The sequence below is a fragment of the Mchenga conophoros genome, linkage group LG18, assembly GCF_057382185.1.
Source record: "Mchenga conophoros isolate Kocher_MC1m ecotype Shallow Benthic linkage group LG18, M_conophoros_male_GT1.1, whole genome shotgun sequence".
NCBI classification, from domain to species: Eukaryota; Metazoa; Chordata; class Actinopteri; order Cichliformes; family Cichlidae; genus Mchenga; species Mchenga conophoros.
Window position 1 is genome coordinate 784405 of NC_140543.1, and position 12261 is coordinate 796665.

General features: G+C 44.4%; 1 protein-coding gene across 3 annotated transcripts in view; it reads left to right on the top strand.

Moving 5' to 3' along the window:
• Positions 1–12261, top strand: part of slc4a2a (solute carrier family 4 member 2a) — a 34178-nt gene that overhangs the window by 827 nt on the left and 21090 nt on the right. The window contains exon 1 of one of the 3 annotated variants that reach the window (XM_085254158.1): positions 11462–11536. The exons of the other annotated variants lie outside the window; for them this stretch is intronic. The gene's annotated coding sequence lies outside the window, so the exon portion shown is untranslated. Of the gene's footprint in view, positions 1–11461; positions 11537–12261 lie in introns of those variants that run through there. 3 annotated transcript variants of the gene reach the window in all.

A 12261-nucleotide genomic window follows, 5' to 3' on the forward strand; every position in this document is an offset into this window, starting at 1 on the left:
TGCGTTTGGGTGGGATGTTTCATGTTTCAAGTACAGATCCTCTACGTTGGAGCTGGGTATCGTCACTGATTTCTAGAATAGATTTGATTCAGATTCACAAGGTCGATTTAATTAAATTCAATTTGAATCAGGAAAAATTGGCATCAGCCAGTCAGAAATATTAACATATGACTGAATGTGTAAAATGACTGAATGTGTAAAGCGCTTTGGGGTCCTTAGGGACTAGTAAAGCGCTATACAAATACAGGCCATTTACCATATTATAAACAAAGGTTCATCAGAGGTGTGAGCATCACAGCTTTGTGTCAGAGTAACTGAGGATAAAACATGAGGCAGATGTTCCTGGCCTGGTTTTTTATAGCAGATGACCTTAAAATCTTCTGCAGCAGAACAAAAACTGAAGAAAACCATGAATCAACATGTGAACATGAACTGGTGCTGCTGAAGGGAAGCAAAGTTACAGAGGTTTGATTACAGACACAGCTCAGAGATTGTAATTTGGGATCATTTAAAAAATGTTACATTGGGGCGACCGTGGCTCAGGGGGTTGGGAATCGCATGTGTAACCGGAAGGTCGCCGGTTCGATCCCTGGGCTCTCTGTCCTGGTCGTTGTGTCCTTGGGCAAGACACTTTACCCTACTGGTGTTGGCCAGAGGGGCCGATGGCGCGATATGGCAGCCTGGCTTCTGTCAGTCTGCCCCAGGGCAGCTGTGGCTACAACTGTAGCTGCCTCCACCAGTGTGTGAATGTGAGAGTGACTGAATAGTGGCATTGTATAGCGCTTTGGGTGCCTTGAAAAGCGCTGTATAAATCCAATCCATTATTATTATTATTATTTCTTCATTGTTAAACAGCAGAAACGAGACTTTCTTGTTGGAAGGCAGTTAAATTAAAAAAACAAAAACAAACAGTGGCTGAAAGTAGACTGGTGGGTAATGATCAAGTGAATATTGCAGAAAACAGAGATTTTTAGATGCTCCTGCTGCAGGAAGTGGGATTTCATCGTGCTGGGCTGTGGCTACAATGTAGCTGCCATCACCAGTGTGTGAATGTGTGTGTGAATGGGTGGATGACTGGATATGTAAAGCGCTTTGGGGTCCTTAGGGACTAGTAAAGCGCTATATAAATACAGGCCATTTACCATTCATCGTGCTGGAAGAGAAACAGCAAAAGTCAGAATGAATTCATGACGATGGTTATGTGAAGTGAAATGTGAAGCGTTGTTTGGATCTTGCTTTGCTGTTGGTTCAGTCAGATTTGGTTGGAGAGAGATGAAACCTGCAGCTTCAGAATACCCCCCCCCCCCCCAAAAAAAAAAGACGTAAACACATAGGACGCATCAGCATCAGTGAGCCGTCGGCTTTCAGCCCCGACAGCGTGTCCACGTCTGTGCCGTCAGTTGAGAAAGCCGACATCTGACGCATCGGCATATTAAGGATTGTACATTAACATAAAGCTGTTGTACACACACACACACACACACACACACACACACACACACACACACACGAAGAGAGAGAGTATGCATTGTATGCAAACAGCTACCAAACGGCCATCATAATTCATCATACAATGAGAACAGGACAAATCAACAATTAACAATGACTGATTAATATTAAAATCTGTAACATAATGTATTGTTTGGAGTTTAGTCTGTTACTGTTAATATTTTTACCATTTCTTCTTGGAGCAACTGTAACCCACATAATTTCCTTAGGGATTAATAAAGTATTCTGATAGTTTCAGGATAACCTGCCATTATCCAATCACACATCTGCTTACCTGCATCTTTGCTCGTTTCTCCTCCTCTTCTTTGCTCTTTTTTCTAAACTGAGCACCTGATGGCTTTGAACTTTTCTTGTCCATCTTCCATTGGTTTTAATTTTGCACTCCAGTATGAACACAAATCCCCCAACTCGAGGATCACCACAACTTGATCTAACAGACCTACACCTTAGTTCACAGATTCACTTTGTCACAACCCAGGATTCAGATCATGAATCCATAATGAGCTTGGATTTACATCATTATGGATGAAATACGCTCTATTTGGAAGCAGCAGGCCCCTCCCCTTTCGACGGGTTGTGTGGAGACTTTAAATCATCAAACTGTAAATTTTAAATTATAAATTGTTATTGATCCTTTACCCCGACTCCTAAAGTGTATATTTATTTTCTTATATATATTGTTTGTTTACTTGCACTACTGTAGCTGGAGCCTCGTCGTCTCGTCTCTATATGCTGGACTGTCTGTAGCGGAGATGACAATAAAGTTTACTTTGACTTCAGCAGCGCGCAGGCGCACCGAGGGCTCTCGCGCTCACTTTTCCCTATAGAAAAAACATCGGTGCAGATTATAAATCTGTATCATGATGTCTGGTGTTTTCGTGTTTGTTGCTTTGTTTTTATTTTGTTTTATTTTGCGAGTTGGTTATTAGACGCTGCTCCAGCCAGAGACTCCCCCGCCGCCCCGCCCTCTCTTCCCTGTGCCGCCAGCAGCGGGCGCACCTCGCAAACGGGGGGGCGCCCTTACTCCCAGCAAATGGGCGATAGAAAACCGATCGGTGCCTGTGACATTCCCACTATGCGCTGGCATGACGTCGGGCAGCATGAGTACCAGCAATTTTTTTTTTTTTTTTTTTTTTGCCAATACCCGTGATGCTGCCCCGGGCAACTGCCCGTGTCGCCCGTCTAAAACCGCTACTTCATGTGGACCGTGTGGACCGTGTGATCCGTGTGGACCGCGTGATCCGTGGGGACCGTGTGAGCCGCGTGATCCGTGTGCTATATTCATGTATTGGAGATTACGTATCGGAATTTCAGGAGCAGGGCCACGCCTTCAAACACGCTCCTTCCAGTTGTCATCTATAGAGGTTCCCCCAGTTCTGCAAGCTGTTCATTCTCGTTTACGTGCCCCTCCCTCCTTGTTCTCAATTCTTTAACTTCTTCACTCCTATTTAGCACACGGGGATCTGCCAGGCCCGGGAACCGTCGCCAGTCCCCATCGAGGTCTTCCCCAAACCGCAGCTCAGTTCATGTCCAAACATTCACCTTTACCTACTAAAACGCTGTCAAACCTAAAATGAGGACCAGCTAGTGAAATAATAACATTTTAGTTTGATTGTTTTTACTTGTGCAGTCAGAGTGACGGTGGACTCGCATGTGTGCAGAGGCTCAGTGGGAATAAGAAAGGCTGTGGTCAGCTGACCTGCTGCTCTGTGCATTTACACACCTCCACCTGGATGGAAGCAGATGTTTCACAGCTGCTTGATTTCCATCCTCTACACCACACGTGTCAAACTCAAGAGTTTACCGTATGCTGCCTGAACACGCACGCTGACAGTAAACTACATCTCCCACAATGCATTTTGATCGTTTGAACCCCAGTGCCCCCGATACTGGGGCAAGAGGGAAAACATGTAGTTTAATGTGATGTAGGAGACGTCAGACTGTCAGCCTAAAGCTCATCAAACCATTTTAATGAGCAGCAAAAAACTAAAACAGCAACGACCACAGAGCAGGTGATTCTCCACGTGCAGGACAGGACCATCAGGGACAACTCGCAGTCTAGGTTTCATCACTCTGCGCTAAACTGACTGAACCAGCAGCCAAAGAAGATCCAAAGTACGCTTCAAACATCCTCATTCATCCCCTCTGACTTCCTGCACAGCTCTCTCAGTGTGCTCACACACCAGTTTACCATCAAAGCTCTGCTATCGTCATGAACCAGTCTGCTGCTGTGTTCAGTGTGTCGGCCTCTGACGTCACAGCCCCATTTCTGCTCTACAGTACTGAACACATGTAAACCTCAATGACCGCTCAGCTGTGTCTGTAATCAAACCTCTGTAACTTTGTGAGGAACACGAACATTCAAGTTTTTTTGTTTTCTGCTATAGAATGACTGCAGTTAAAAACCTCTGCAGTGAGCTAGCACAACTTCTTCTCTAATGTTATTTCTCACAGTTTAAAGAGTTGTGCTGACAGCAGCTTTTTCTTCATCATGTAGAAAAACACTTAAATATGGGACTTCTTTACTCTGAAGTTTCACCAGTCCAACCACCCAAGATCACAGTGGGCTGTCTGTGGGCTGCGGTGTAAACCAGTTGGACCAGTAGACGGTTTGCGGCTGGTGTGACGGTGGAAGTCAGTGAATGAATCTGTGCTACACTTGATCTAAGCTAACTGTGAGCATGAACCCACAGCCACTGTGCAGCAATCAATTCAATTCAATTCAATTTTATTTATATTTATTTATATAGCGCCAAATCACAACATAAGTCGCCTCAAGGCGCTTCATAGATACAGAGAAAAACCCAACAATCATATGACCCCCTATGAGCAGCACTTTGGCGACAGTGGGAAGGAAAAACTCCCTTTTAACAGGAAGAAACCTCCGACAGAACCAGGCTCAGGGAGGGGCGGGGCCATCTTCTGCGACCGGTTGGGGTGGAAGAGAGACAGAGGTTAATAACAGATATGATTCAATGCAGAGAGGTCTGTTAACACATAGTGAGTGAGAAAGGTGACTGGAAAGGAAAAACTCAATGCATCATGGGAATCCCCCGGCAGCCTACGTCTATTGCAGCATAACTAAGGGAGGACTCAGGGTCACCTGGTCCAGCCCTAACTATATGCTTTAGCAAAAAGGAAAGTTTGAAGCCTAATCTTAAAAGTAGAGATAGTGTCTGTCTCCTGAATCCAAACTGGAAGCTGGTTCCACAGAAGAGGGGCCTGAAAACTGAAGGCTCTGCCTCCCATTCTACTTTTAAATACTCTAGGAACAACAAGTAGGCCTGCAGAGCGAGAGCGAAGTGCTCTAATAGGGTGATATGGTACTACAAGGTCATTAAGATAAGATGGGGCCTGATTATTTAAGACCTTGTATGTGAGGAGCAGGATTTTGAATTCTGGATTTAACAGGAAGCCAAAACAGGAGAAATCTGCTCTCTCTTTCTAGTCCCTGTCAGGACTCTTGCTGCAGCATTTTGGATCAGCTGAAGGCTTTTCAGGGAGTTTTTTGGACATCCTGATAATAATGAATTACAGTCGTCCAGCCTGGAAGTAATAAATGCATGAACTAGTTTTTCAGCGTCACTCTGAGACAAGATATTTCTAACTTTAGAGATGTTGCACAAATGGAAGAAAGCAGTCTTACATATTTGTTTAATATGTGCACTGAAGGACATATCCTGGTCAAAAATGACTCCAAGGTTCCTCACAGCGTTACTGGGGGCCAAGGTAATGCCATCCAGAGGAAGAATCTGCTTAGATACCATATTTCTAAGATTTTCAGGGCCGAGTACAATAACCTCAGTTTGATCTGAATTAAGAAGCAGAAAGTTAGCGGCCATCCAGGTCTTTATGTCTTTAAGACATTCCTGCAGTTTAACTCATTGGTGTGTGTTATCTGGCTTCATGGACAGATAGAGCTGGGTGTCATCTGCATAGCAGTGAAAATGTATGCTATGTCTTCTAATGATGCTGCCTAAGGGAAGCATGTATAATGTAAACAGAATTGGTCCTAGCACTGAACCCTGTGGAACTCCATAATTAACCTCAGTGTGTGAAGAGGACTCTCCATTTACATGCACAAACTGGAGTCTATTAGATAGATATGATACAAACCACTGCAGTGCAGTACCTGTAATACCTACAGCATGTTCTAATCGCTCTAATAGGATATTATGGTCGACAGTATCGAGCGCTGCACTGAGGTCTAGCAGGACAAGCACAGAGATGAGTCCACTGTCAGAGGCCATAAGAAGATCATTTGTAACCTTCACTAAAGCTGTTTCTGTGCTGTGATGAGCTCTGAAACCTGACTGAAACTCTTCAAATAAACCTCTGCAGATGATCTGTTAGCTGTTTGACAACTACTCTTTCAAGGATGTTTGATATAAAGGAAGGTTGGAGATTGGCCTATAATTAGCTAAGACTGCTGGGTCTAGAGATGCTTTTGAGTAAAGGTTTAACTACAGCCAGCTTGAAGGCCTGTGGTACATAGCCGATTATTAGAGATAGGTTGATCATATTTAACATCGAAGAATTAATTAATGGCAGGACTTCTTTGAGCAGTTTTGTAGGAATGGGGTCTAAAAGACACGTTGATGGTTTGGAGGAAGTAATTATTGAAGTTAACTCAGAAAGATCAATTAGAGAAAAAGAGTCTAACTTAACATCAATGGTACTAAGAGTAGCTGTAGATAATATTACATCTGTGGGATGATCATTGGTAATTTTTTCTCTAATGATTAAAATTTTATTTGTGAAGAAGTTCATGAAGTCATTACTAGTTAACGTTAAAGGGATGGTTGGCTCAACAGAGCTCTGACTTTTTGTCAGCCTGGCTACAGTGCTGAAGAGAAACCTGGGGTTGTTCTTATTTACTTCAATCAGTGACGAATAGTAAGATGTTCTGGCTTTGCGGAGGGCTTTCTTATAAAGCAGCAAACTATTTCTCCAGGCTAAATGATGATCCTCTAAATTTGTGACACGCCATTTCCTCTCCAGATTACGAGTCATCTGCTTTAGGGTTTTCAGGAAACACTGTTAAATGTTCAGTTTCTATGCCATATGTTAACACAAGATCTAGAGTGTGATTAAAGTGGTGGGTGGGTTCTTTTACATTTTGAGAGAAGCCAATTGAGTCTAATATTAAATGCCATGTTGAGGCTGTCATTTTTAGCATCTACATGGATGTTAAAATCACCCACAATAATGATTTTATCTGAGCTCAGAACTAAATTAGATATAAAGTCTGAGAAATCAGACAGAAACTCTGTGTAAGGCCCAGGTGGACGATAGATGATAACAAGTAAGACTGGTTTCTGAGTTTTACAGCTGAGGTGGACGAGGCTAAGCATCAGGCTTTCAAATGAATTAAAAGTCTGTCTTGGTCTTTGGTTGATTAATAGGCTGGTGTGAAAAATTGCTGCCACACCGCCCCCTCGGCCTGTGCTTCGAGGTTTCTGGTAGTTAGAATGACTCGGGGGTGTTGATTCATTTAAACTAACATAATCATCCTGCTGCAACCAGGTTTCTGTAAGGCAGAGTAAATCAATTTGTTGATCAATTATTAAGTCATGTACTAACAGAGACTTGGAGGAGAGAGACCTAATATTTAATAATCCAGATTTCACTGTTTTACTCTTTGGTTCAGATGTGGATACTGTATTGTTCTTTCTTTGTGATGGTTTATGTTTAAGTTGTTTGTTGCTGGTTTTTAGTTTGTTTTTTGTCTGTTTGGGAGCTGACACAGTCTCTATGGAGATGGGTTTTTGGGGGGTAGCAGGAGGAGAGAAGCTGCAGAGAGGCGTGTAAGACTGCAGCTCTGCTTCCTGGTCCCAACTCTGGATAGTCATATTTTGGGGGGTTTAATAAATTTGTCCATATTTGTAGAAATGAGAGCTGCTCCATCCAAAGTGGGATGGATGCCGTCTCTCCTAACAAGACCAGGTTTCCTCCAGAAGGTTTGCCAATTATCTATGAAGCCCACATCGTTTCTGGGACACCACTCAGACAGCCAGCAATTTAAGGAGAACATGCGGCTAAACATGTCACTCCTGGTCTGATTGGGGAGGGGACCAGAGAAAACTACAGAGTCCGACATTGTTTTGGCAAAGTTGCACACCGATTCAATATTGATTTTAGTGACCTCCGATTGGCGTAACCGGGTGTCATTACTGCCGACGTGAATTATGATCTTACTGAATTTACGTTTACCCTTAGCCAGCAGTTTTAAATTTCCTTCAATGTCGCCTGCTCTGGCCCCTGGAAGACAATTGACTATGGTTGCCGGTGTCTCTAGCTTCACATGTCTGAGAACAGAATCACCAATTACCAGAGTTTGACCCCCGGCGGGTGTGTCGCCGAGTGGGGAAAAACGGTTAGACACATGAACGGGTTGGTGGTGTACCTGGGGCTTCTGTTTAGGACTATGTTCCTCCTCACCGTGACCCAGCCGCCCTCTTTCCCCAGCTGCTTGGGATCTGCCGGGGAACAGCTAGCGGGGCCTACGCTATCTTCGGCTGCACCAGCTACAGGGGCCTGGCTAGCTACGGGTGAATGAAGAGTGCGAAGCCGAGTCTCCAATTCAGTAATCCTGGCCTCCAGAGCTGCAAATATGCTACATTTGTTACAGATATCATTACTGCTAAAGGAGGCCGAGGAGTAACTAAACATCTGACACAATGAGCAAGAAAGTGCAGGAGGGACAGGTGAAGTAGCCATGGTGCTAACGAGTCGGCTACGAGCTAAGCTAAGCTAGCGAAACAGTACAGAGACAGTGAGTGAATACTTTGGCTATAAATTAGGTAGTGAGTACACAGAAAGTGTGCTTCGGATGAAGCACGTGAAGATTATACTATGAAAAAATAATGTATTTAAAAGTTTTTTAATTAAATTGCTAAGCAGATAAGCTACTCAGAAACACGACTGTGTTTGAGCAGGAACAGGAAGTGATATTCTACCACGAGCGAACATCAAGTCACACACTCTACTGTAAACCCATCACAGTGCAGCAAACTCGCCTGTTCATCCTGCAGAGGATTCTCATGCAGCCTTTAAATAACACAGTCAGTCTGCCCCAGTTTGATTAGCAGCAGGTTTATGAACAAACACAATATGAGACACAATATCTCCTCGCCTTTGAATCTAACCTTCCTGTTTGTCTTATCTCGGCCACATCTCTGTTGAAAATGACATGTTAACGTGACAAAAGTTTGTACTTCAATAAATAAAGAGTAAGTAGTGCCTATAAGTAAGCAAAACAAACAAGAGAACACAGTATTTAGTCAGATACCAGAGTACAGCTGCACTGCAGACCCAAGACCCATTCCAGAAGTCCCTCATGTCTCCTATTCCTGACGCTCTTCCTTGACCTCGATGAAAACGTCACTGAGGTCAAAGGTGAGAAGGAGAACTGCTGAGGACTCAGGAAAAGGGAAGAGGCGTGCACTTAGAACTGGAACAACCTTACACTGGTGTCTTTTTAACAGGAAGTCTGGCGTGTTGAAACTACAATGTGCAGAAGACGAACTACAAAAGGCTGGTCTAGCTTCACCACAGTGTGTGTTCTTGTTTTATGGAGGTCATAGAAACGATAACAGTCTGTAAAGCATATCTTTCTGGTGTTTTAAAGGAGGAGGAACATTTTCTGCAATACTGCTAAAATGATGATATTACTAAAACTTGTGTCCCAAAACTCTTCATCAGTGTCACGCTGAGCGTTCAGAGGCAAGCCCACTTATTGGTCCTCAGTAACTGTTTCCATGAAACAGCAGAAATGAAGTGAACTCAGCTTCTGTTTCTCAGCAGTGCGCACACGGCGAGCGACGTCTCTCTGCTCAGTCTGGAGCTAATAAAACGCTCAGTGTGTCCGATTAATGCCTGAATGAAACTAAGAAGCCACCGGGCATTTACCAGCGTGCCACAGTAACCATGGTAACTGGCACGGTGATCTGAAGGTAAATAAGGTTTGTGTTGTTCTGCACGTGGTACAGTTTGTAATGCTGCAGCTCCACCTGAGTCTTAATCCTCCTCAGACCTTTGCTCGGTGGTTTCCAGAGGTGGGCAGTAATGAGGTACAAATATTTTGTTATTGTACTTAGTATTGTACTTAAGTAGACTTTTCAGGTATCTGTACTTTACTTCTGACTACTTTTTACTTTTACACTTTCAAAAGAGGCAGGAAAGCAACAGCCTGACCTTGAGTCCGAGCTGCGTTTTCTCCAGTGTATCCTAGGCTAGCAGAAGCATTGAGCCTCGTTTCCTTAATGTTTAGACCAGCTGGAAGATCAGTTTTAAGTAAGTCACTCAGCAGCTTCGTCCAATCAAACCACAAGTTTATTTTTATTAAATTGAGTCATGTACGGCGATGAAACGGCGTCTTCTCCCCGTGACCGTGGCGGTCTCAGTGTGGTTGTCAGAGAGACCGTAGCATCCTGTAGCTCCACCCAGCCCCACCCCCGTTACAGCCTCCATCAGACAAATCTGTGTGACTTCTTGATGACTTTACTTTCTTGAAAAACACTTTCACCATCATCATCAAGGTTGTGTATTGGGCCCTTATTGTTTCTATTCCAACTGCTCCCACTTCAGTACATTGTGAGCACCTTTAAGGGCGTGTGCTATCACCACTGTGCAGATGGTCTGCCCTTCTATATCTCTTTTAGGCTAAGACTAGTATTTTTAAGTCTTTTAAAAGCTGCAGATGCTGAAACAGCTTCTTAGACTCCATTAAACCTTGGATGACCTTCTCCAGCCTAATGCAGATAAAGCACAGGTCCTTGTCTGTGCCCAGCGTAGTGAAAGCCCATTAATCACTTACTTGGGTAACTCGTGACTCCCACTGTGGATGTTAGATCTGTGGTCACTCTTGTTTTATCATTTAAGGCAGATTGTACCATTGTGTCGTGCTGTGAACTGGAAATCGTTGTTTGTGCATTTATTTCATCACGTTTGGATTATTGTGAGTCAGTGTTCACTGGTGCAAGCAGAAACTCGCCGGAGCATCTGCAGGTTGTTCACGACGCTGCTGTGAGAACAGATCTTACTCTCACGGACGGCGTCGCTGATGCGGCTGGTTCTGACTGTTAGAGCTCTGTACCGACAAACAGCAGCTTACATCACTGACCTTTTGCAGCCATACGTCCCCAGCAGGTCCCCGAGGTCCTGCTGACCGTATACGAGGCTGAACGGGCTTTCACCTCAATGACTCTGGAGCTCCGAGTGGACTCGTCAGTCTCTTTAAGAAACGACTGAAAACTCATCTTTTACATTTATTGTTTTGCTGTGATGCACTTTGTGGTGTATAAATAAAAGTTGACTTTCTGACTTCATCATCTTCATCTTTATCAGGCCCACCTTCAGGATGTTTGCTATGAAAGTGAGACAGAAGCTTGGCTCCAGCCCACTCCCGGCTCTGTGACATCACAGGGGTTGTGTCCATCTTTTATATACAGTCTAGAGCAGTGAGGCACCATCAGGCCGGACTCTGAATGGCGGCCCTGTCCTCAGGTCTCTGCAGATCAGGTCCTAGTGTTGCTTTTGTGTTCGTCAGACAGCAGAAATCAGTCAGAGAGTTTCAGGCTGTCGTGTGCAGGTGATCACACTGACCAATAGAAATGCTCCGTCACCTGCTTTGTGTGCTGGTTGGACAGAATCAGGTGGGAGTTACCTGTCTGTGTGATGTCATCAGAGACAGCATCGGACAATCTGCAGCTGTGTGTGTGTGTGTGTGTGCAGACGGAGGCGGGACAAGCACTGAGTGACAGTGCGGTTGCCATGGTGACCTTCAGCTGATCAGGTTTCTGTGGAGAGTTTGGAGCGCCTCATTTGCAGCGTGTCCGTCTCCTCTCTGCTCCCTCTCTCTGCCTCCTCTCCTCCTTTCAACCTTCTTTCTTCTCCCCCCCACCACCACCTCCCCACCCCTCCATACCCTCCCCCATTTGCCCCCCTCCCCCCCACCCATTCTCTTCCTGTTGGTTTCAGACTTTGCATTATAATTTCTCTCTTTCAGAGCTGCAAGGACGCTGAGGTAGGCTCCAACTCTCTTCCTGCTCACACACTCTCACTCACACACACTCACACACACACACACACACACACACACTCGGTGGCAGTGACACTGAGCCCAGATCAGTTTAAACCGTGCTTTTGCTCCTGCTCTGAGTTTGAGAAACTGCACCGAGACTTAAATCACAATTAATGATGTCATTATTCAAACCTGCTTTTATTCCTGCTTCTAAAATGAAAATTGAACTTTTAGCCGAGCTGACTGTGGGAAACAGCAGGTTCCTGTGTGAGCTGTGGCACGTTTCTCCTTCCTGCACAGAGATCCTGAAACGTTTTCGAGTTAATAAACCCGACTGTCTGTACCTGCAGCAGCACACCTGTCGGCCCTGCTGAAAATCACACAGAGGTGCAAAACTACAGTCAAATCTATTTGAAAAAGCTTCCTGTTCTCCTCACTGCACCAGTGTGCCTGTGAGCACGCTGGACAGATGCAGTACATTTATAATCACGTAAGACAAGAATCACTCTGCAGGTTACAGGAAGCATTAAAGATGTTTTTTCTTTGTAAATTTCTGATTAAAATTGTTCAAAAATGTCTGACAGTGAATTAAAGCATCATGAGGATCTGAATACTCGGTTTACCTGTTTCACTGAAGAGAGCTCACCTGAAGTTTTACAGGTGTTTGTGTAATTCTGCACTGTGCCACACAGTGGAGCAGTGAGTCAGTGTGAGGCTTATTTAACCAT